General features: G+C 39.6%; 1 protein-coding gene across 5 annotated transcripts in view; it reads right to left on the reverse strand.

Annotated features, from left to right (window-relative positions):
• The window catches only part of NCALD (neurocalcin delta), a 447,618-nt gene that overhangs the window by 335,433 nt on the left and 87,005 nt on the right, over positions 1 to 25,180 (reverse strand). For all 5 annotated transcript variants that reach the window (XM_058444301.1, XM_032760151.2, XM_058444297.1 and 2 more), the window contains exon 2: positions 6,114 to 6,166. The gene's annotated coding sequence lies outside the window, so the exon portion shown is untranslated. The remainder of the gene's footprint in view (positions 1 to 6,113; positions 6,167 to 25,180) is intronic.

Consider the following 25,180-nt stretch of genomic DNA (forward strand, 5'->3'; position numbering starts at 1 on the left):
GGCAGAATTGCCCTAGGAAGCAGGCTTCATGTGAGTCTCTGTCCATTTGGGCTGCTATAATAAAATACCACAGACTGCATGGCTTATAAGCAACACTTATTGCTCACAGTTCTGGAGGCTGGGAAGTCTCAGATCAAAGTGCCAGCAGATTCGAAATCTGGTGAGGGTCCTATTCCTGATTTATAGATTGGTGCCTTCCTTCTATGTCCTCACATGATGGAAGGGGCAAAATTCCCACAGGTTTCTTTTATTAGGGCATGAAGTCCATTCATGAGGGCCCCACTTTCATGATCTAATCACCTCCCAAAGACTCTCACCTCTTAAAACCATCTCTTTGGGGCTGCGTTTCAACATATGAATTCTAGGGGGTATACAAACATTCCCATCATGGCAATAGGTCTAAAAAGAAATCTCTTTATGAGAGAAAGCACCAGAAAAATCCCTGCTACAAGAAAGAGTTAATGTTTTTAAATGCTAGGAGCACAGAGCTCAAAAAAAAAGTTGAAAAGTAGTAAGTTTTAAATATCAATGATAATTGTTCAACTAAATTGATAATTTAACTAGAAAATGCATTTACATGCCTTAATTCTGTGCACTATACCCCCACCCCACCAGGTTTTCCTTACAGTAGAGTTACCTTCACAATATTTTGACTTTGAAAGTTTTTAATCTCATTAAAAACAAAGTCGACTGCAAAAAACACAGAAACCATGATTACGTAAAACACTGCATCTAGTGCATTCTAGACATTCTAGTACACAAGAATCACTCAGGGATCTTGTTGAAATGCAGATTCTGATTCATCAGGTCTGAGATGGGACCTGTGATTCTCGATTTCCAACAAGATCTCAGTGGGTGCAGATGCTGCTGGTCCCTGGACCACCCTTTGAATACCAAGGGTGTACACGCTTAATATAACCAAGCTGAAAGTTGAGGTGATGCTCCCAAGATGGCTAGGAAATCAATAAGTTGTGGAATTAGAATGATGTACTTCTCGACCCATAGACATCAGTAGTCCTTCTTTAAGATCTTTCATTGTGCACTCCTCTTCTGAGAAGCTGCAAACTTCTCCAGAATGCCCATTCTACTGTCTCATTTTTGTATTTTTTTCATTTTTCTCCCTTTCTCATCACCCTGTCTTGAAGGTATTTATGGCAGGGAGAAGCCAATCTTCCTCTCCCCCTTACCCCAGACCTCAGAATAAAGCTATTCTATTGCAACATTCCTGCCACTGTAGCCATGTATTTCCTGCAAAGGAACAAAGAAAAATGCCAAACACAGCCAACCCAAGAAAAGAATAAAATAAAAGTCCTCTCAGTTTTCCTATTAAGTTTTAGATTGTGGTTTTATTGCCTTCTTTTGATTTGGTTTCCATTCATTTTTGACTGGCAATTGTATTTACAACCAAAATTTTCCTTTAAGCCAGTGACTCTTAAAAAGTTGCAACACAGTTCTACATCCATGTAAGATACAGAAAACCACAGAGAACATCACTCTCATCCTAACAACAAGAAAAGCTTCATAATCAACAAAATTATACTTGTATTGAACTCATTAGAGAGCTAAGGACACAAGGCAACCAAGTGAACTAAGTTTACCAAGAGTGGCATGCCCTTCCAAGGAGAAAGGGGTCACACAAACTGTCCCCTTTGGCAGGGCGCAGTTGGAAGAGGCAGCCATCATGAAAGCAGGAATAAGAAAACAGCTAAAATGTTAATAAATTTCTAAAGGGCAAGTGTGGGCTAGTATGACAGTATCCCTGGGAGACTCAGAAACATGAGATGAGCCCCAGCTCTCTCTCAAGCCTTTTCCCAGGGTTCTGCAATGAACACTCATTAAAAAGAAGAAGGGTGGGGCTGGAGACTGGGGAGTTCTCCTTTTAGTAGGGCACAGGCAAGAAACTCCGTCTACTTCCCAAACTTCATTTCATATTAAGCAAAAGCTTTCAACAACTGGTAGAGGACCAAAACACCTTCCTAGCCCCAAGGTCCAAGGAAAAATCCACTGATTCTTGGAAAGGGGTACAAGCAAAAGCCTGCCATCTGCCCTGAGGGAAGGACAAGAAACTTGCAGGTCCAGGATCCTGTGCTGACACAAGTAAGAGGTCTGTTACCAGTGAGGGAGGGGCAAGAAACTCTCTCCCACACAAAACACTCCACAGATACAAGGCAAAGGTTGGCTGCCTTGAAGATAAGCAGGAACACTAACAAAGCCCCACTCCCAAGGCCCAGAAACATAAGGCCTACCTAAGACCGAGGCCAGCCCAGGTGAACTGAGAACTCACCCCCACTACCACAGCTCTGCCTAGTACAATGAACAAGAGCAATCTACTGCCAGCAGAAGAGCACAAACATGAAGAGAGAGGTCCCCTTTATGGAGCAAGGGTGAAGAGTCTGCTGAAAACTGAGGATGAAGCTTAGACATGGAGAAAAATCTTCTGGCATGCCAAGAACAAGGTCACTGCAGTCCACCACTGGAGAACTTTGGAGTCTGTTACACTGAAGGTAACTACAGCAATCACAAATTCAACTCCACCCAAACTCAATACTTATTATCAATCTTGTTAACTACTAACAAGATTGACTCAACCCTTCATATCAACAATCTTACAGAAGAAAAAATATACCCAATTCTGAGTAACAATATTATTTACTTTATTATCTACTGCTCTTCTACAAACGCTGTCCAACATGCAATCAAAATTACAAGACACTCAGAGAAGCAAAAACAAAAAAAAACCTTCACCTCATTGTCAAAATAAAGCAATCAACAGAGCTAGAAAGAGAGATGGCCTGGATGTTAGAACAATCAGACACTTTAAAATAGCTATGATTAATATGTTAAAGGCTCTCATGGAAAAGGAAGATAAAATGCAAGAAAAGATAAAGGATCTTAGATGAAAGAGAGAAACTATAGAAAATAAACAAACTTAAAGAGATTAATAGAAATTTTATCCAAATTGAAATCGAAAGAGAAAGAATTTTTTAACAAAAAGATCACGCAAGAGCTGTCAAACAGTATATGATGGTCTAATATGCATATAATTAGAGTACCAAACAGGGGAGAGAAAGATAGAGGTGTCAAAGTAATTCAAATGGGAAAAGAGTAGCTTTTTCAATATGTGATGCTGGAAAATTTAGACATCCATATAAAAAGTCATTCTTGACCCTTATCTCACAAAAGACCTAAAAATTACCTCAAAATGGATCATATAACTAAATATAAAGCTTAAAGCTTTAAAATTTCTAGAAAAAAATAAGAAAATCTTTGCATCCTTCATTTTAGCAAAGATTTCCTAAATAGTACTTAAAACTACTCTTCCAGGCTGGGCGCAGTGGCTCACGCCTGTAATCCCAGCACTTTGGGAGGCCAAGGCGGGTGGATCACCTGAGGTCAGGTGTTCGAGACCAGCCCTGTCTCTACTAAAAATGCAAAAATTAGCCAGATGTGGTGGTGGGCACCTGTAGTCCCAGCTACTTGGGAGGCTGACGCAGGAGAATTGCTTGAATCTGGGAGGTGGAGGTTGCAGTGAGCCAAGATAGCACCACTGCACTCCAACCTGGGCAACAGAGCAACACTCGGTCTCAAAAAACAAAACAAAACAAAGTACTCTTCCATTTTTAAAAACTGATAAACTGCAATTCACCAAAATGTAAAACTTTCTACTCTTTGAATGATACTTTTGGGACTTTTAAAGAAACAAACTAGAGACTGAGAAAACGTATTTGCAAAGCACATATTTAATAAAGCGTTTGTATCCAGAATATATTCTAATTAGCTACATATCATTAAGACAAATAATTTTTAAATGGGTGAATGATTTGAAAAGACACTTTATCAAAGAAGATAGGCATATGGCAAAGTAGAACATGAAAAGGTGTTCAAATGTCATTAGGGAAATGAAAATTAAAGCTACGATGAAATAATGCTATACACTCAAATTGCTAAAATTACAAACAATGATAATACCAAGTGCTAGAGAAGCTATGGAGCAACTAAAACTTTCATATATTGCTGATTGGAATGTAAAATGGCACAGTCATTTTGGAAACAGTTTGGGGGATTTTTAAAAATAGTGTTTAACATATACTTGCTATGCTTTCCATATGATACAATAATCCCACTCCTAGTAATTTACCCAAGAGAAAGGAAAACATATGTCCTCACAAAGGCCTGTTCATGAATGTTTGTAGCAGCTTTATTCCTAGTAGCTAAATACTGTAAACAACCCAAATCTTCATCATTTGGTGAATGGATAAACTTGTGGTATACCACACAATGGAATTCTTCTACTCACCAATAAAAAGGAACAAACCACTGATACTTATAACAGCATGGATGAATCTCAAAAAAAATGCGCCAAGTGAAAAAATCTGAAACAAAGGCCAAATACTATATGATGCCATTTATATATTCTGGAAAAAAGAGAAACCAGAGAGCCAAATCCAGATTGTGGTTGTCAAGGGCTAGAGGTAGACGGAGTAGATTTACTACAAAGGTGCACACTTTCAAGTGTTAGATACGTTCTATCTCTTGATTGTGAGGTAAAACAATGATTATATACATTTTTCAAAATGTATCAAACCATATATTTTAAGAGAATGAATTTTACCATGTGTTAATCATACCTCAGTAACCCTAACCAAAATAGACATATAGTGCTATGGCAAAAGAATGGTGTTTGGTCACATGGAAAAAAATTAACTTTGACCTTGTACTTCACACCATGCACAATGAAATCAATTCCAGACATATTATAGATTGAAATGTAAAGGTAAAATAATATATGAAATTCATAAAATAATGAACTTCTGTTCATAAAAAAGAGTAAAAAGGTAAATCACAGAAAAAGAGAAGATATTTGTAACACATATATCCTACCAAGGATATATCTAAAATATATATTATTAAAAATGCCTACAACTCAATAAGAAAGACAATTTAATTTTTAAAACAACCCGATTTTTTCACATTGTTAAGACCTGAAGGGACTTCTCACAAAATAAGATACCCAAATGGCCAATTAATATATGAAATGGTGCCCCATCTCATTAGTCTATACGGAAATGCAAATTTAAACAATATGATGTTAATACATACCCACCAGAAGAGCTTAACTAAAAAAACAAACAAAAACAGAAAACACCTTGTTTTGGAAAATATGTGGACTAATTAGAACCCTCACACACTCGTGATTGTAGCATAAATTTTTAAATTGATGCAACCATTTTTGAAAACTGTTTGATAGTATCTACTAAAGCTGAACATATGCCTGCCTTATGATCCAGAAATTCCCCTCCTGCATATGTATTCAACAGAAATATGTATATGTAACTGAAACCATAACAAAGCTGACTCAAGAAGAAATAGAAAACCTAAATAAATCAGAAACTAAATCAGTTAGTAAAATTTCTTTCCTCAAAGAAAACATCTGGCCCAAACTGTTTTACTGTCAAGTTCCACCATACATTTAAGTAGCAAGTAATTCCAATATTTTGAAAACCATTCCTGACAAGGAAAATAGCAGAAAGATTTTAGTCGATCTCATTTATGACTAAAACTTAGCAAATTAAATCTAGCTAAGTATAGAAAAGGTAACACGTCATTACAAAGTTGGTTTTATCTCAGCAATGCAAGGTAGCTTAACATTAGAAAATCCATTAATGTAAACTAAAATTAACAAATGAAAGCACAAAAATCATTTGATCATCTCAGTGGATATAGAAAAGCATTTAATAAAATTCAACATGTATTTATAATAGAGACTTTTAGCAAACTAGGAATAGAAGAGAACATCTTAAGGTGATAATATTTTAAAACTACGTCTATCAAATGAATGTACCATAATTAATTTAATAAAATTTGCCTACTGTTGGATATTTATATTCTCTCCTTTTCATTTTGTATTATTTTACTATCATAATGTATGCTGTGATGAACATTTTTGTGCATGTCAAGTTGCCAGTGCCTCAATTTCCTCATGTATAAGATGGAAATAAGACTCATAAGGCTAAAATGAGGATTACATAGAATGTTAGGTTTATGTATGTCTTAGGGAATCTTGGGAGAAAATTGTTGTTTACAAACCTAAGAAAAACTTGTTCTCTACTTACCTGGTGGTGGATCTCTCACAGCACACTGCAGGCTCAAGCCAGAAGAAATCACTCTGTCAAAAATAAAATTCTTGTCTTAGCATATCAGGAACTAGGAATAATCATTAAAAAGTCTAAATACATCTAACAGATGTATTTATAGGTCTGTTAATATACATAAAATACAAATTTTAAGTCTTAGCATTGTATCACACTTTAATATGCCACTATTTCTTTCTTTATTATTGGTTCTGCACTGGTTCTGATTGTTTCTAAAATCAGAATATAATATCTGCAGAATGCAATCAGTGATGGGGATTATTGCTTGCTCTAGGATTCCCTTGTATCATTTGCTATTTTCCGCTCATCCCACTTCCATCCCGCTAATCAAGTGAGTATGACTACTACCATGCTTGCTTCATCTGACTGTGATATACAGCACTTCAGTTTTGCACAGTAGTCAGAGTGATCATTCTAAAATTTAAGCATAACACTCTTCTCCTGGAACCCCTTCCACAACTTTCTCTTCCCCTGTGGATAAAAGCCAAACTCCTTGCCATGACATCTAAGGCACTTCATCATTTAACATCTGCCTACTTCTCTAGCCTCATCTCTCATCTCTGTACCATTGCCTGAGCTCCAGCTACTTCACACTTCCTTCAGTTCCTCCTCACCCCTTGCCAGCTCCCAGCGTTCATACACACTGCTCCCTTGGCCAGGACTACCTTTCTTCCTTCCCCACTCACCCTGACTAACTCCTACTTGTCCTTCCATTCTCCACTTAAGTGTTGCTCCTCCAGTCAAGTCATCTGCTGCACTTGACCATCTTAAGCTAATTTATTAACACTCCCAAAGAACACTGCACTTTTTCTTTTGTAACATCATATATACAAATATATATTCAGTATTTCTTGTCTTCCCTGTAAGTTCACAGATCATGTCTGTGTCTTTCACAGCTGGATCCTCAATGCCTAGACCAGGACTGGTCTCACAGAAGACGTTTAATAAATATTTATTGAGCAAAAGAATTAACAGAGCTATCCTCAGTCCTTAGCTTTCCAATTCATCTTTTGATTCATATTGATAATTTAATAAGCTTCCTACCATATTTCATTTATTAGGACTCACTCATTGTAGAAACAATACTATTTTATATACCAATTATAAAGAAAGAAATGGTGGCACATTATAGTGTGATACAATGCTAAGACTTAAAATTTTTATTTTATACATATTAAAAGAGCTCTATTAGACATTTTTGGATTTTTATGATGCCCATAAAAAAGGAAAATATAAAGGTATAAGTGAAATAAATTGGCTTACATATTCACATTCAGAACCACGGTATTAACAGGGCACCAGGCTGAGGTGGGTGAGGGTCAATCAGCCCACAGGCCTCTAGCCAAGCCCTGGCACTAGGTGCCTCCACCATGGTGGAAGGGACACTTTCTGACCTTCCACTAGCCCAGTGAATGACAGTGTACTCCCAGCAGAGACTCTTCTCCCTAACTACTTTTTTGTCGTATTAAAATACCATTTTTAAGGACACAGTTTTTTGATACATAGAAGTTTCTTAGGCATGAGCCGTCACATTGAAGTAGAGAGGATGGGAGTGCCAGAGGTCTCCTAATCCCCATCCAGCACTCTAGGACTCAGGATCTCAGGTTGGAAATACTCAACCATGTCTGGGAACATGAGGAGGAAAGAGACACAACCGGAAAAGCCATAGCCCTCTCTGTGACTCAGTTTCCTCATCTGTAAAATGGACATACAGAATTAGATGATGTATTTGTACAGGGTCCCAGCAGAAAAGAGATGATACACTCAAATGGGAGCTTTAGTGCAGGGGACTATTTACAGGGTGTGAACAGGGTTAAGGGAACCACCAAGAGGTGGTGATGCAGGTGCCTCCCATTGGCCAGATCCAAATAGAAACCAGAGGTCAGGGGAGCCCATTGATGGGATCCATGGAGACCAGCCTCCCTGGATCCAGAACAGTGTGGAAAAGGGGGAGGGTGGGTCTGAAAGGACAAATGGAGACTCCCCAGCACAGATCATCTCTGAGTCCCCACAGAACTGAGAATAATCCAGTATTCTATGATCATTTCAGTAAAGCATTAAGCTTTGCAATAGCAAGAAGAGATTTATGTTTATTCCAAAGACTTGAGGAAAATCCACCAGGATGCAATTTTTCATCATTCCTTGTGCTTAGCTCAGATGACTGCACTCTCTTGCAGTTCTTCAAAATGGTTCAGATTGAGAACACCGTACTATACAGACCCTGTTTTTCTCTAACTGAGCTCTTAAAATGTAGGGGGATTCTGTTTTGAGCTAGTATTGATGTGTCCCCTCTGGTCTCATCCTCCAGATCCTTTTCTTTTCAGGAACAGGTTCTTGCAGTGTCCACTACCTTACAGGAAACAGGTTCCAGCAGGAGCAAAGCAAAGGCTTTCACTTTCTAAGCCAAGCCCCTAGAGTCTCAGAACATAGTCAACATGATGAACTAGAGCAATACTTACCACCCCTCCCACACATCCAGACCAAAAACCATTCTTTTCTACTGGAAGGTATGGAGAGAAGGGTAGAACTGTGTAGTCATTGTGGTTCCTGAGAAAGAGGCTTCTGGTGAATCCATTTGCCCCCATCTAAGCCAGTAAATGGTAAGCACCACATGTGTTATTGTTCTCTTTCCCCCTCACAACTCATTTTTAAAACTCTCATTCTTTCCCTTGACTGGGCCAGTGCTCCAGGTATCACCCACCCCATCTCACACCCTCCCTTCAGTGGCAACCAAGTCCCATCAGCACTCTCAAGTCATGGGGTGCTTGGTCCTAGGGCCAAGGTATGAGATTTGTCATTTCAAAAATCAAAGATCCTTTCAAAAATTTCATTTGAATAAACAGCTGCTTCTAAAGAAGTTCCAAGCATCACCAGCCCTAAAGGCCCAGGCAGTGACACTGACCACAGTTTCTAGAAACTGTTCTTTCCTGAATTTAGAGATGATGCTATGATCCAAAGCACACAGGGTTTCGCTGTAACCATTATACTGAAGCCCAACTAGGCAACACTGGCCATTAGAGAGATGTCATACTGTGCCGTGAAAGTGCTCTTAGAATAGAGAGGAGTCACACTGGGTTAGAACGAAAACTCATTTAGAATAAAACAAAAATAAGTTTTCAGAGAAAAACATCTCTTTTTTTCTTTCAAATGAGTCACGTGATTTTTATAAAGTGAATGAAGACTCTTTGATTTCTGGCAAAAATAAATAAATAAACAAAAATAAAAATAAAAGGAGGAGAGAGGCTGCCCATTCCCAAGAGGGAATCTAGCAGGGGCAGGGAGTTCGGTATATTGACCTTGACCAAATTGTGTAAACTCTCTGTCTCATTTTTCTCATCTGCAGAAGTGCCAGGGATTTGGATTAAAACAGTTATCGAGGTCCCTTCCAGTTCTAAGAATATATGGCCTTCAAGCTAGGAAAGGGGCTTTCCAGTTCCCAGACCAAGGATTTGCCATAGAAAAATGAAGTAAAGAAGGAAGGTCTGCCATTATCAGCCAACCAGGGCTCTAGTCTGACAAATAACAGAAAAGAAGTGCTGTGTGGATCTTGTCATCGTGGTGCCTTGACCCGTCCTAGCTATGTTTCTGTCTCAATGATACGATACAAATGGGCTATTCCAGGCATCTCAAGAATGCCCCAACCATAAAAGGAATTCTCCTAAGCGGCTCCCCGTGACATTACGCAGAATTCCTCTTTACATGGCAGTTTCACCCAGCTCCAGATTCAACTCTAGATGAAAATATTACAATTGGATGATTTGACAAGTGCTGAATCTAATCCTTGTTGCTCTTTTGCCAGAGTTCTTATAAAGAAGAATGCCAGATGTTGTACTTGTATATTTCATGGGTAACTGAATGGGAAAAAAACAGAATACAGTAAACCTAATTGTAATATTTAACTGTTTTTGAAAACCCACAATACAAACATACCAGAAATACCATATTTTCAAAACTGTGGCAAAGTCAAATGTCTCTCAAACACACAAAAAAAGCCTGTCATGAGTAATTCCGAATAAAGCAATCTGTCAGTTGTAAAATGCAAGTACTCCTTTATAAATAGTTTGCATGCTTCCGACTTGCTTAATAAATACCATGTTAATAGATCAAAAATATTCAGAGAGAACTTCTTCAAGCCCAGGAAACATGAACTAATCAGTTGCTTATGTAACATCAGGCTGGATCTCCCTTATCATTTAATGGGTACAAATCAAACTTATCAGGGGCACTTATCAGGGGCAAATCAAAACACCATCGATTGTCCAAAACAATTCCTTCTCTTGCTATCCTTTTCCACTCATCACATAGCCAGGAGTCTGAACACCATTTAATACTCCACTTCTTCCTCCTCTCATCAATAACCAAATCCTGTAGATAGTGCCTACTGAGGAACTTTGTCTTCTGGTCTCCACCGCATTTCCATCGCCTTAATTAAGCCTTCATCCTCTACCTACTGGACAACTGCAAGATCCTCCAGCCTTCAGCATCTTCAAGTAATTCATTCATCTTTGAGATTTCTCTTTCTCAAATACACTTTTGATACATCACCCCTCTGATTATACTCACCCTTCAATGGCTCCCTGTTGCTTCTAAGAACTCAAAATTCAACACGATGTCCTCCCTCACACCCCATATTCCAGCCTTGTCAAGTTGCTTTGTTTTCCAATTATCAGGATACTTTGTTCTCCATGTCCTAACAAACCAATTACTCCCCATCCCAACTCCAAAAGACCCCATGTAACCATTATGGTTTTTTTCAAGAGGAAAAGTTCTTCCTTGGGCCTTGTGTGACCTGTCCCCTGCCTCTCTCTCAACCTGACACTACCCTCCTCCCGGGCTCGACTCTAGCTGTGCCAGCCCTCTGCAGGTTCTGCTTCCTTCCTCAGTGGAGACATTTCAACATGGAGGCCCCTTGCTAGCTACTCTTCACTCACCTAACTTGAACTCATTCTTCAGGTTCATTATTTGGCTCAGGGTCAGTGTGACTCTCTCAGTGAGACCTCCCATGATGCCCACCCCAAAAGGAAATTTGGTCTTTGCTACATGCTCTGCAGTCCACTATTCTTTTCCTTCATTTCATTTATCACAACTGATGGTTATATATTTAATATTGAGGTTATTACTTCAAAGCTCATTACCCACAATGAATACTCACTTCTGTGAAGTACAGATGTTTCAGGTTCAAAGTTCATCCCCAGACACTAGCACAGTGCCTAGTACTCAATAAAAGTTTAAAAATCAATGAGTGGTAGCTCCAGCCTTACTCCTTCTGTACATAATATTCTGTTCTCCCCAACCATGCAGGTAGAAAAGTCCACTGCCTCCCTTGCAACTTAGCTGTGCCCTGAGCAGAATTAAATTGGAGCACCCATGATATATAATGCATTTCCATCTTATTCTTTTTTCTACTAGACTACAAACTTCTCGTGGGCAAAAATCATGTTATATCTTTGAGGCACGTGGATCCTTAAGTATAACAAAAGGTGTGCAGAGGAGGAACATATGCCTACAGGTATACATTTTGGAGGGTGCCACAAGGACAGCAGTGTATTAGTCCATTCTGACGCTGCTATAAGGACATACTTGAGACTAGGTAATTTATAAAGAAAAGAGGTTTAATTGACTCACATTTCCTCAGGGCTAGGGAGGCTTCAGGAAACTTACAATCATGGTAGGGGAAGCAAACACATCCTTCTTCACACAGCAGCAGGAAGGAGAAGTATGAGCAAAAGCAGGGAAGGCCCCTTATAAAACCATCAGATATTGTAAGAACTCACTCACTGAGGGTAACTGCACCAATGATTCAGTTGCCTCCCACCAGATCCCACCTACAACACATGGGAACTACAATTCAAGATGAGATTTAGGTGGGGACACAGCCAAACCATATCATTCTGCCCCTGGCCCTTCCCAAATCTCATGTCCTCACAATTCAAAACACAATTATGCCTTTCCAAAAGTACCCGAAAGTCTCAATTCATTCTAGCATTAACCCAAAAGTCCAAGTCCAAAGTCTCCTCTGAGACAAGGCAAGTTCCTTTCACCTATGAGCCTGTAAAATCAAAAAGAAGTTATTACTTCCTAGATACAATAGAGGTACAGGAATTGGGTAAATGCACCCATTCCAAATGGGAGAAATTGGCCAAAACAAAGGGGTTACAGGCCCCATGCAAGTCTGAAATCTAACAAGGCAGTAATTAAATTTTAAAGCTCCAAAATAATCTCCCTTGACTCCATGTCTCACATCCAGGTCATGCTGATGCAAAAGGTGGGCTCCCATGGCCTTGGGCAGCTCCACATCTGTAGCTTTGCAGGGTACAGCCACCCTGTCAGCTTCCTTCACAGGCCTGTGTTGAGTGCCTGTGGCTTTTTCAGGCACACAGTGCAAGCTGTCAGTGGACCTACTATTCTAAGGTCTGAAGAATGGTGGCTCTCTTCTCACAGCTCCACTAGGCAGTGCCCCAGTGGAGGCTCTGACCCCACATTTCCCTTCTGCACTGCCCTAACAAAGGTTCTGCATGAGGGCTCTGCCCCTGCAGTAAACTTCTGCCTGGAGATCCAGGCATTTCCATACATCCTCTGAAATCTAGGCAGAGGTTCCCAAACCACAATTCTTGACTTCTGTGCACCCAAAGGCCCAATACCACATGAAAGCTGCCAAGGCTTGGGGCTTCCACCCTCTGAAACAACAGTCTGAGCTGTACGTTGGCTCCTTTTAGACACGGCTGGAGCTGAAGCAGCTGAGATGCAGGGCACTATGTCCCAAGGCTGCACAGGGCAGGGAGACCCTGGGCTTGGCCCACAAAACCATTTTTCCCTCCTAGGCATCCAGGCCTTTGATGGGAGGGGGTGCTGTGAAGGTCTCTGACATGCCATGGAGACATTTCCCCATTGTCTTGATGATTAACATTCAGCTCCTCATTACTTATGCAAATTTCTGCAGCAGGCTTGAATTTCTCCCCAGAAAATAGTTCTTTTCTATTGCAGCATCAGGCTGCAAATTTTCCAAATTTTTATGATCTGCTTCCTCAGGAACACTTTGCCACTTAGAAATTTCTTCTGCCAGATACTGTATATCATCTCTCTCAAGTTCAAAGTTCCACAGATCTCTGGGACAGGGGCAAAATGCCGCCAGTTTCTTTACATAGCAAGAGTGACCTTTACTTCAGTTCCCAACAAGTTCCCCATCTCCATTTGAGACCACTTCAGCCTGGACTTCATTGTCTATATCACTATCAGCATTTTGGTCAAAGCCATTCAACAAGTCTCTAGGAAGTTTCAAACTTTTCCATATCTTCCTATCTTCTGAGCCCTCCAAACTGTTCCAACCTCTACCTGTTACCCAGTTCCAAAGTGGTTCCCTCATTTTTGGGTATCTTTACAGCAGTGCCCCACAACCAGTACAAATTTACTGTATTAGTCGATTCTCACGGTGCTGTAAGGACGTATCTGAGACTGGGTAATTTATAAAGGAAAGAGGTTTAATTGACTCACAGTTCTGCAGGGCTGGGGAGGCCTCAGGAAACTTACAATCACGGTGGAAGTGGAAGCAAACACACCCTTCTTCACACAGTGGCAGGAAGGGGAAGTGTGAGCAAGAGGTGGGAAAAGCCCCTAATACATTTATCAGATGTTGTGAGAACTCACTCCCTATCCAAAGACCAGCAGCATGGGAGTAATTGCCCCCATGATTCAATTACCTCCCATTGGGTCCCTCCCATGACACATGGGGATTATGGGAACTGTAATTCAAGATAAGATTTGGATTCTGGATCCCAAACAAGTTTGAGGAAATTTGAATATGGACTATATTTGAGATGATTCTGTGAAATTATTATCTTAGGTGTAGTAATGATATTGTTTACATAGAAAAATGTCCTTATTTTGAGGAGCATGTAGAAGTATTGAAGGGTGAAGTATCATGATATCCTCAATCTATATTCAAGTGGTTCAGGAAAAGAATATGAACAGTTATGCATACATCTTACTTAAACACAAACTTGAGTCTATGTGTATATACAGGAAGAAAGCAAGAGAAAGAAAGCAAACGTAGCAAAATGAAGAGAGTATGACTACGTACTATTTTCTGTCAACTTTTCTGTAGGTTAATTTTTTAAATAAAAAGGGAGGCAAATAAATAAAGCAAGCCTCTTTCACATGTGAACTAAATATTCTACACAATGCCCAAGTATACTCCTTTGAAGCTCTAAATGCACTAGCCACTGAGGGGGAAACAATGCCCACAGCCTTCATGTTGGAAAGGATTGTTTATCAAACCCTTGGGGAACCCAACCTTCTGATGGGAAAATAATAGCCCCTGGGCAGTGCCATTAGGAGGACTATCTCTGGGAGGAATCAAAACTAATCTGGTTAGCATTTCCTGATGACCCAGGCAAAGTGGTCCCTGCCCCAACACAAGCCAGTCTCTTTTCTACTATATGTGAATTACACTGCCCATCATATGTGAATTACACTGCTCCTTGTGTTAAGTGACCAGAGAGTAAAAGATGAGTATGATGCAGCCCCAATCTTCTGGTCATTTATTCCAAAGGTGACCATTTAATTCATTGTCCAAACCAAGATAATTTTGAGAGTAAAAGGGGGGTACTAGCCAGACAAGGTGCTGAGACAACAGGTATAAACTGGGAGTGTCCCAGGAAAATTTGGATGTATGGTTGTCACCCCAGAGTGGTGACAAACACATAAACAATAGCAGCAACAGCTAACCACGTAACAAAATAATATAAAGAAACTGTCATGAAGACATTGCCTGGGAATTCGGAGGAGTGATATTTCTTTGAAGGAATCAGGAAGGACTTCATGGAGGAGGAGGAATTTTAAAATAATGATAGGATCTCTGCAGATAGAGATAGAAGAGAAAGTCATTCTGGATAGAAGAAACTGTGTGAGCAAAGACCAAAGTAGTAAAATGTAGGGTGTACCAGGAAATGGAGGCAACTGAAATAGCTGATCTGAAGAGATGTCCATAGGAAAGACAGGGAGATGGGCTTGGAGAGGTAAAAATGGAATCATGGTGAAAAGTGTATACTTAATCCAACAGGCAACAGGAAGTCACTAAGTGTTTTTGAGGAGGACAGGAATAAGTCTGTGGAGGGCCTTGAATGTCAGGCAAAAGACTTAAAGCCAGAGAATCCAATCTTTTGCAGAGGAAAGGGTCTGCTACAACAGAACTCATAAGTGAAAATCTATATTACCCAGCCTGCAAACATGAATGCTATAAGCCAACAGACATTGATGTCATAAGCTTTTCAAAATCACCTTTATTCTTTCTTGTGGGTGATTCTGTTTCATGTGCTGGGCCAAGTATTATTTCTCCTGTCAATGTTTCATCATAAAAACCTTCACAGCCCTATTTCCATAAAGTCGCTGTCACAGTAACAAAAATGAGAGAGTTAAAATGTTCAGAACTATCCAAGCTAGAGGTGAAAACCAAAAACACAGCATTCGAGCTGAAGGAAAAGCAGGTCACTAAAAGGGGAGGGATGTGATAAGCTTGCGGTCAGGACGAGAAATTACATTTTGAAGGCACAGCTCACTTTAATGCAAGTCCTACTGCTCTCAAAGAAGCCTGAAGCACTCTCACATTTAATAAGATTAATTATATTATTCCTAAAGTTTATTTATAGATCTTTACTGGGTTGCATAGAAAATTTCAGGGGGAAATGTTAAAAGGCAGATTTTCAACTATTTTCAGTTTTATTCCAGATATTTGTCTAGACAAGAGCACATGCCTCCTAAAAGAATAAGTTATTCTAGAGAAAACTATTAATATCAGATCTTTCCGGAAAAGGTGAAAAACACTGGTGAGGCAATCTCATTTCCAGAGGAGAATGGCTCAACAGGAAGCCAGCGTTCAGGTCTCTAAAGACAAAGCCAGCAATATTTGTAAACAGAAACCATGTATTCCCTTTCTATAGAGGGTGTGCCCCACTCTTCAAAACATATTCCCTGGTCATTTAAGGCCATGAATGAATCAGAGACAGGCCTGAGCTGGAGAAGTAGTTCTTGATTTTTCAGTTCACAAGAGTTTTATATCCACAAAGAACATCCAAGAATAACATCCAGGAAAAAACAAACAGAAGCCAACTTTCAAAGGCTTCCACCGGTCAAAGATGCAGTAATTTGAGCTTTCAGAAAGATAACTGCAATTAAATGGAACCCATTAAAAATGCTTAAGTCCACGAGTTCATGTATGTATATAAACCTTTGGAGGATGAAAGAGAACCAACTTATTATTTTGAAACCTGGTCGATAAAAAGAATCAAATATTTATCTTCTCTCTCTGTATGAACTATATCACTGGGTAACTAAAAAGTAAATAAGGGGCTGGGCACAGTGGCTCATGCCTGTAATCCCAGCACTTTTGGAGGTGGGTGGATCACTTGAGGTTAGGAATTCAAGACAAGCCTGGCCAACATGGCGAAACCCCATCTCTACTAAAAATACAAAAATTAGCTGGATGTGGTGGCGCACACCTGTAATCCCAGCTACTTGGGAGGCTGAGGCATGAGAATCACTTGAACCCAGGAGGTGGAGGTTGCAGTGAGCCGGGATTGCACCACTGCACTCCAGCCTAGGCAACAGAGTGAGACTCCATCACAAAAAATAATAAATAAATAAATAAACAAATAAATAAATAAATAAAATGTAAAGTAGATAAAGGGAAGCAATTCTTTGTATCCCAAGTGATAAATGAAAAAAAAATGTCAAAATGGAATATCATCATCTTAGAAGCCCCAATAACTAAATGAATCTAAGCATTAACCATTGTTAATATTACAAAAAGACAAACAACACAAATGTTATATGCTTCCTGATGTAAAAACACACCTATAACCTTGCCAAAGGAATTGCACCTGAGTTTGATCAGACCTCAAATTCCAGCCACCATGCTGCAGGAAATACAGAGGAACACAATGAAATGTACCATAAGATTGCAATCAGCAAAATCTAGCCCATGAGAAACTCTACAAGTCACAAGCCTGGGTTCATCCACAGATAAATGATAAGGAAAAAGAAAGGGATGGAGCAGGAATGTACAAATTAAAAGAAAGGTATACCAACGTTCATTAAATGAGCAGAACTAAGCTATAGTACCTAGGGATGCATAGCTGGGCAACTGATATAAAAGTCCAGGTAATGGTTACTTATGAAGTGAAGGGGGTTATGATGGAGATGGGTCACACAGAAGAGACTTCTAGGGAGGCTGGTGAAGTTCTCTTTCCTGGCCTGAATGGTAGTTACAAATGTATTTGCCTTATGCTAATTCATTATGCTACATATTTGATTTGTAGTGGAGGTTACATCTGTGTTTTATTTTATAATGATGTAGTTTGATTTAAAAAGAGTAAAGAAAAATATCTCCATCAAACTCCTTGAAAACATGAAAAATCTGATCATTTTCAGAGGTATAACAGGTAAATAAGGCAATAATAATTCCTATTGAAGGAAGGTGAGCAAAAATATAGTCAATAAATTGCTATGATCAATATTAGAAAAAAGTTAGCTAGGAATAAATAGGATTTGAGTATGAAAACATGAAAGGAAAGATGTTCATTAATCATAGAACTCCGTGGCCTCTGATCTCCCTGTGATCCCTGGAGGTGTAGTTCATTTCGCTATGTACAAAAGGGGATTGTGTACAAGCCTAGAGTAAGCCCTATGTAAGAATCACGGCTTAGAGTACTAGAGTTTTGGAGCAAAACCAGCCTCTTCTGCTAATTTTCTCTCTCTGAGTAACAGCTGCTGATTTTTCCCCTTGAAAGTATATTCTCAGGCTCTTGTGGAGACAGAACTCCTGCCCTAGGACACTTGATGACCATATGAGCTGAGCTGCCCATCATAAAGTAACCGGTCAGCATTTAATCCACCAAACCATAAAATCAGCTAAGTGAAGTCACACTCTGTCACCAAGTGGAAGTGGTATATAAGATGGGTCTGTAGCAAGTCCTATGGATACAAGTAAGCCATATGATTTGACGGCTCAGATTCCTATGGCCACCTACTCCTGACACATTGCTTCCTCTCTCTCAACCCACACCTATGGCTTCAAAAGGAGTTCCCTGTAACCAGATGATGATAGCGGAAAAAAAGACTTGGATATGTTTTGCATATGATACTCCATTATATATCAGCAACAGCTAGAACTAAGCTGTTGTATACCCACTCAGGGATGGCCCTGAAAAATAGTGTAGAGAGAAAATCCTCCCAGTTGATAGAACTTCATAACACATCTGGATATCTGTTTTGGCTAGACTGAAAGATGGCCAGAAGTACAAATCTATGCTAACTCATACATAATGGATAATGATTTGGCCAGATGGTCATCGACTTGGAAAGAACAGAATTGAAAAATTGCTTAAAAAAAAAAAAAAAAAAAGGGGGGGGGACTGAGGAATAGGAAGATGGATGACCTCTTGGAATGGGCAATGAGTGGGAAATATTTATATCTCATGTGCATGCTCACAAAAGGACATCCACTGCAGAGAAGGCTGTCAATAATCAGGGGGACAAGATAACATATTCTGAGGATGTCAGCCAGCCATTTCTTCCCAGCCACCCTAGTAACTTCTCCATGGACTTATCTTCTGAGTGGACATGACAGTAATCAAGGAGTCTATGTGTAGGCTCACCACAGTGAATCTGGCTAGCACCATTACTGTGTGTTCACCCTGCGAACAGCAGGGGCCAGCAATGAGCCCAGGTGGACTAGTTAGCCATGCTATGGTGTGTGAATTACACTGGATTCTTTCCAGTATGAAGTGGGCAAAGATTTGTTCTTAAGGAAATAAACATTTCCTCTGGATATGGGTTTGCCTTTTGTAAGTACCACCAATTACATACTTAGAAAATGCCTTATTTACCATTGTGGCACCCCTCACGACATCACTTCTGATCAAGGCACTAATTTCACAACAAAATAAGTGCAGCAATTGACTTGCAGCCACGGAATTCTCTAGTCCTGCCATATTTTCCATCATCCAGAAGCAGCTAACCTGGTAGAATGATGGAATCACCTACTGAAGGCTCAATTGTCACTAACTGAATTAACCTCTTGAAAGCTTATGGCACTATATCTTACAGGATGTAGTACATGCTTTGAATCAACGACCCCTAGAGAGTGGTATTCCTCCCATATCTATAATACATGGGTCAGAGAATCAAAAATTAAAATGGGATAGTCTATTCTAACTATTATGCCTAATAAGCTAGTCACAAAAATTTTGCTACCTGTGCCTAAGATTTTTGGCTCTGCTGGTTTAAAGTTATTCATTTCCAAGAAAATAAAAGTCAGCTGCAGAAACAAGAATGGTTCCACTGAACTAAAATTTGAGATTACCACTTGGTCATTCAGACTCCTTAAGCCATTGTACAAACAAAAATTGTTCTACTGCACTAACTGGGGTCCCAATTACTAAACTAAAATAAGATTGTTGCTGGATAATGGAGGCATTAAGAAAGATGTCTGTAATGCAGAGGATTCTCTGGGGTGCCTTATTACTTCTATATCCAGTAGTAAAGTTAATAGAAGATTTCACTACACCAACAAAGGAGGGATGTCTAAGGACACAGACTTTTCAGGAGTAAAGATTTGCATCAGCCCTTCAGAAAAAGAATCCTCACCAACCAAGGGATTAAAGAGAAAAGCATATGGGAGTTGACACGGGAAGAAAGAAGACATATAGATATAGATATATATAAATGTAAATCCTAGACCTTTCCCTTTCTTGCTCTCTCTCTCCTCCCTCTAAATACACACACATACACACACACACACACACACACACACACACACACGCAGCTTTGTGATCAGTTACAGAAGTGAGGACTATAGCAACTATGTGTATTTTCTTCCTTGTACATATTTGTATATAGAACTCACTTTCCCCTTTTTCCTTTCCCCAAGTGTGTCTGTTATACAAGGAGTGTGTCATATAAGTTAACTACAAACTAGGTGGTTAACTTTACAATTTAGTCTTTTAAGTTACATGATAAATGAGATTTTGATTAACCTGTAAGGGGAATTAACATCATCAACATATAAATGTAAATGCACCAACTAATGGCACTTCATATCCCCCTTATCAGGGAACTAGTGAGCATGCCTTCATTTGTGCAAGGGATAATTGCATCAACAGAAGCATTATAATGTTGCTGTTGTTGTTTTATCAAGTTTATATATGGGTGGAGGGCTGTGTGTGGATGAAAAAGAGACAAAGGGGTGGACTGTGCCTAACAGTGTATCGCCAACCCAAATTCACATTCATCCTTATACCTTCCACCATAGTGATGGGGAAAGAAAGTAGCATGCCACATTTCTCAGAATAACTCACCAATTGGCTTCTTATTGGGCTTTGTCATGGGGGCACTAGCAGGATATCGTAAGACCGGAAGAAGGGATGAGTGTTTTTGTCTCTTTGGGCTTCTGGCAGTGCCTTCAATGGCAGTGGCAGTGATGACATCATGGTTGGCTAGTGTGGGCTTCTGGGCTGCTGCTCAAGATCCTCGGTTTAACAGCAGAAGTGGACCGTGAGACAACTGAAAGCAGGGACTGTCTTAAACTTACGTGTCCCCTACAGTGCTTGGCCTAGGGCTAACTTCCTAGTAGGCACATTTATAAGTGTATAGTAGTGTTCATTGTATGCACATTGTTGTGTAACGGACCTCTAGAACTTCTTCATCTTGCAAAGCTGAAAGTCTATACCCAATAAACAACAACATTCCTTTTCCCCCCACCCTTAGCCCCTGGTAACCACCATTCTATTTTCTATTTCTATGAATTTGACTACTTTAGATAAGTACGCACATGGTTTTTAAAAACTTACATAAGTGTAGAATCTCCAAGAGTTGAAAACGTTATTAGAAGTAATCTAGTGCAAGGTCTTGCCCAGGGCATGGGCCCCACCTTTTTCCTCTTAAATTCAGTAACGTACTTTTTGATCACCTGGTCTCTGCTGGAAGAATCTCAGTGACTGCTTCAAAAAGGTGAGCCACGCTATGGGGGGACTCTTCCTGTAATAACAAAGTTCTTCCTTATATTAACCCAAAATGGTGACCTTTTACCCACTGATATTGGTCTATTTTCCAGAACAGAACACATTCCCTCCCTCTTCCAAAGTTTAAATGTTTTTATGTTATTTTAAAAACGTATTTTTATCACACTTGTTTTGGCCTGCCATGAGACAATGATTCACATGGAGAAAATCAGAAAACACAAAGAATATCAACTTCTGTTGAGATCCAACACTCAGCAACAGTGTACTATGTAGCCAGAGGTCTCCATAGTCCAGAAAAAGGCAGTAGAATCCAGGAACTAATTAAAACAGTGAATCAGCGTTTGTTCCTGAGGCCCTCTGCTTGACTAGGCTTTTAAAAATAAATATTCTTCCACATGTCCATGAGATTACTGACAGTTTCTCATTAGGTAACTACTTGTCTCTTTAATGAACCAAAAGATTCTCTCCCAGGTAGTCACAATATTTACCACAATTGCAAAGATAAAAATTTTCACTAATAGAATTTCATTCGCAAAAGCCTCCTCATTCAAAATGATTTCTGAAGTTGCAGAGGCAGGACATAGTCATGTTCTTGCAGCATTTCTAGCAACATTCATGGCAACCCTTTCCCCAACTAACTGCATATGTTACTTATATCACAAAATTATATTGTTGCTATAGAAACATAGCCAAATAATAATAATAATAATAATAAACAGTTTGAAGAACACAGAGACTATGACAAAATATCTCTAGTAGAAGATCAGAAGCTGGTCAGGAATGGTGGCTCACACCTCTAATCCCAGCACTTTGGGAGGCTAAGGTAAGAGGACTGCTTGAGGCCAGAAGTTCAAAACCAGTCTGGTCAACATAGCAAGGCCCATCTCTACAAAAAAATAATAATAATAAATAAATTAAATTAGCCAGGTGTAATCATGCCCACCTGTAGTCCCAGCTACTCAGGGGGCTGAGGCAGGAGGATCACTGAGCCCAGGAGTTTGAGGCTGCAGTATGCAGTGTCCTGAGATCTAACCACTGTACTCCAGACTGGGTGACAGAAAAAAAAAAAATAAATAAAACTTAATATATATATCACTATATATTTTTTTCACTTAAAAGAGAAAAGTAAAAATAAGTAAAGTTCAGAAAGCAATAATTTATAAAGAATAAATGTAAATGCTAAACATATGGAAAAATATACATCTAGCTTGCAATCAAAGAAATGCCAATCAAAACAACGTAAGAGGCCAGGTATGGTGGCTCACGCCTGTAATCCCAGCACTTTGGGAGGCTGAGGCGGGAGGATCACCTGAGGTCAGGAGTTTGAGACCAGCCTGGCTAACATGGTGAAACCCTGTTTCTACTAAAAATACAAAAATTAGCTGGGCATGGTGGTGCATGCCTGTTAATCCCAGCTACTCAGGAGGCTGAGGCAAGAGAATCCCTTAAACCCTGGAGGCAGAGGCAGCAGTGAGCTGAGGTCGTGCCACTGCACTCCAGCCTGGGTGATGGGGTGAGACTCTATCTCAAAAACAACAACAACAACAACAAATATAAAATATAAGATACTACCATTGCCTTGACACATGAGGATAAGGGGAAACAGACACTCAATACTGCAGGTGGAGGTGCAAATTGGTCAACGTTTTATAAGATTAATTTGCCAAAAAAGTAACAGAAATCTGAAAAAGATTGATATATTTTGATCCAGAAGCTTTATTTCCTGGAATGTAACTTAAAGAAAAAAATTTTTAATCGGCACACAAAAAAGCATGTGTAAGCGTTTTATAATCTGTAATAATAAAAATTGGGAACACCTAAATATCAAACAATAGATAAATTAAATAAATTACATCTCCCTCAGAAGATAGAATTGTACACAACCATTAACAAAAGCAAGGAGTTATATAGCACTATTAAATAGCAGGCTCTATTTTAAGTAATTTATAAACATATTAACTCATTTAATCTTTACTATAATTCTATGAGATAAGTACTATTATTGTCCCTATTTTACAGAGATAAAAGAAAGGCATAGAAAAGTTAAGTAACTTGCCCAAGGCCATGAAATCAAATAGTGTTAAGCCAGTATTCATTCAAACTCAGGCAATCTGGGCCCAGATTCCATGCTCTTAACCAACATACAATTATACTATAGAAGAATATTTAAGAACATGTTAAAAATCTCAAAATATACCTGTAAAATGTTTATGAAGCTACCAAATTGTAGTTCATAGATGTTGTATACATTTGGTGTGTGTATAAATAGACATAATACACATATCATACATGTATTATCGATGTCAAAATATCAGGAGCTATCTCCTAGAGATATAAATATAAATAGCAGGAGCTATCTCTAGGTGTTGAGATTAAGGGCATTTTTTACTTTCTCCTTTCTTCTAATTTTCCAATGTTATTTTTTATGATTAACATATATTACACTTACAATAACAAATACACAAATGCTCTTGGTACCAACACTTAAGTATTCCTGATAGGCCACTGCCTTCAGCCTAGAACTTGAGAGGACCCAGTTCTTAGCATGGCCATCTGGGAACACGTAGAAGCACTTCATTTTGGTATACCTCCTTTATTACCATGAGATGTAGGGTTTGCTTTCATGAAGAAAACAAAAGAGTAAACAATCCTGGACCTGAACTGATAGCACTTCATAAATAAAAACATTTTACATCAACAAAAGGTTTTTATTATTCCAATACCAGCGGTTTCAAAGAGCCCACCATGTATCCAGATAAGATGTCTTTATTTCCCCCCTTTCACTCATAAGTCATCTCCGTTTATCAGTTTGCAGGAATGTAAGCTTCACACAAAATTCCAGTCTGGGAGGAAGAATGCTGCTTATTACAGGGCCTTATGCCACGTGACTCATTGGGATTTCCTGACGGCCTTTGCCTTACTGTACCAAATTGACCCTGGAGCTCCTAATGGTAATTCCCAGCTGAATCAATTTTGAGATTTACATTGCCCCTAGGAAAAGGACAAGTGAGATGTGACAGAAATTAAACCAGCACCTTCCCACACAGACCTGCCCACGCCACGGGAAAGAAAACAATTGCTGATGGGTCAGCAAGACAGAGGCAATAATTATATTCTCTCAAAGAACAATCCCTGCTCTGGATAAGACAGGTTTAGCACACAATGCTCTGCATGGGGCTTGCAGAGTCTATGAGAAACACAGTGAGCCTGTAAGCCAGCAAGGATGCTGCATCAACTTTCATCAGGATCAAGTCCAGGAAGTGCTTTGGCAATTTATACCACCTGGCATTTGGTGGCCTTGATTATTCCCATAGCAGCAAAGTCCCTAGAAGCCCTAAGTGGCAGGGCTCCAGCTTCTGCAGCATTCACCAGAATAGCACATGAATACATTTCAGTGGCATATCCATATTCGTTAGTAACCCATTCCACAATTTTCCCACAACTCACTTTAGCCATGTGGCTGAAACCCCCAGGAACTTCAAAACCACAATAATCACAGTGGGCAGAATTCTAGAATGGGCCTCTGAGGTACACATCGTGTATCATCGCTTCCCCTTGAGTGCGGGTGGAATCTGTAAGAATGATAGGATGGTCACTTCCTCAATTAGGTTAAATTATATGGCAAATAGTGATGAGCTAGTCACTCCATACTAGCCAACTAGAGAGGGATCAGAAGTCAGAGAGACACACTCCTGCTGGCCTGGAAGAAAGCAAACATCTGTGTTGCAACCTGCCTATGGGGGCTGCTTGGCAAGGAATCACAGGAGCCCTCTAAAAGCTAAGCAAGGACCCCAGCCAACAGTGTGCAAGAAAACAGGGACTTCAGGCCTACAACTTCAAGGAAATGAATTCTACCGACAACCAGTAAGTTGCAAAGAGGAACTTGAGCCTTGATGAGAATTCACAGGCCCTGCTACCTCCTTGATTTCGGCCTGATGAAACTCTCAGCAGAGGACCTAGCTAGCCTGTGCTAGGTCCTCTGTACTTGGACTCCTGACCCCTGGGACCTCTGAG

The sequence above is a fragment of the Hylobates moloch genome, unplaced genomic scaffold (genome assembly GCF_009828535.3).
Source record: "Hylobates moloch isolate HMO894 unplaced genomic scaffold, HMol_V3 SCAFFOLD_9, whole genome shotgun sequence".
In the NCBI taxonomy this organism is placed as follows: Eukaryota; Metazoa; Chordata; class Mammalia; order Primates; family Hylobatidae; genus Hylobates; species Hylobates moloch.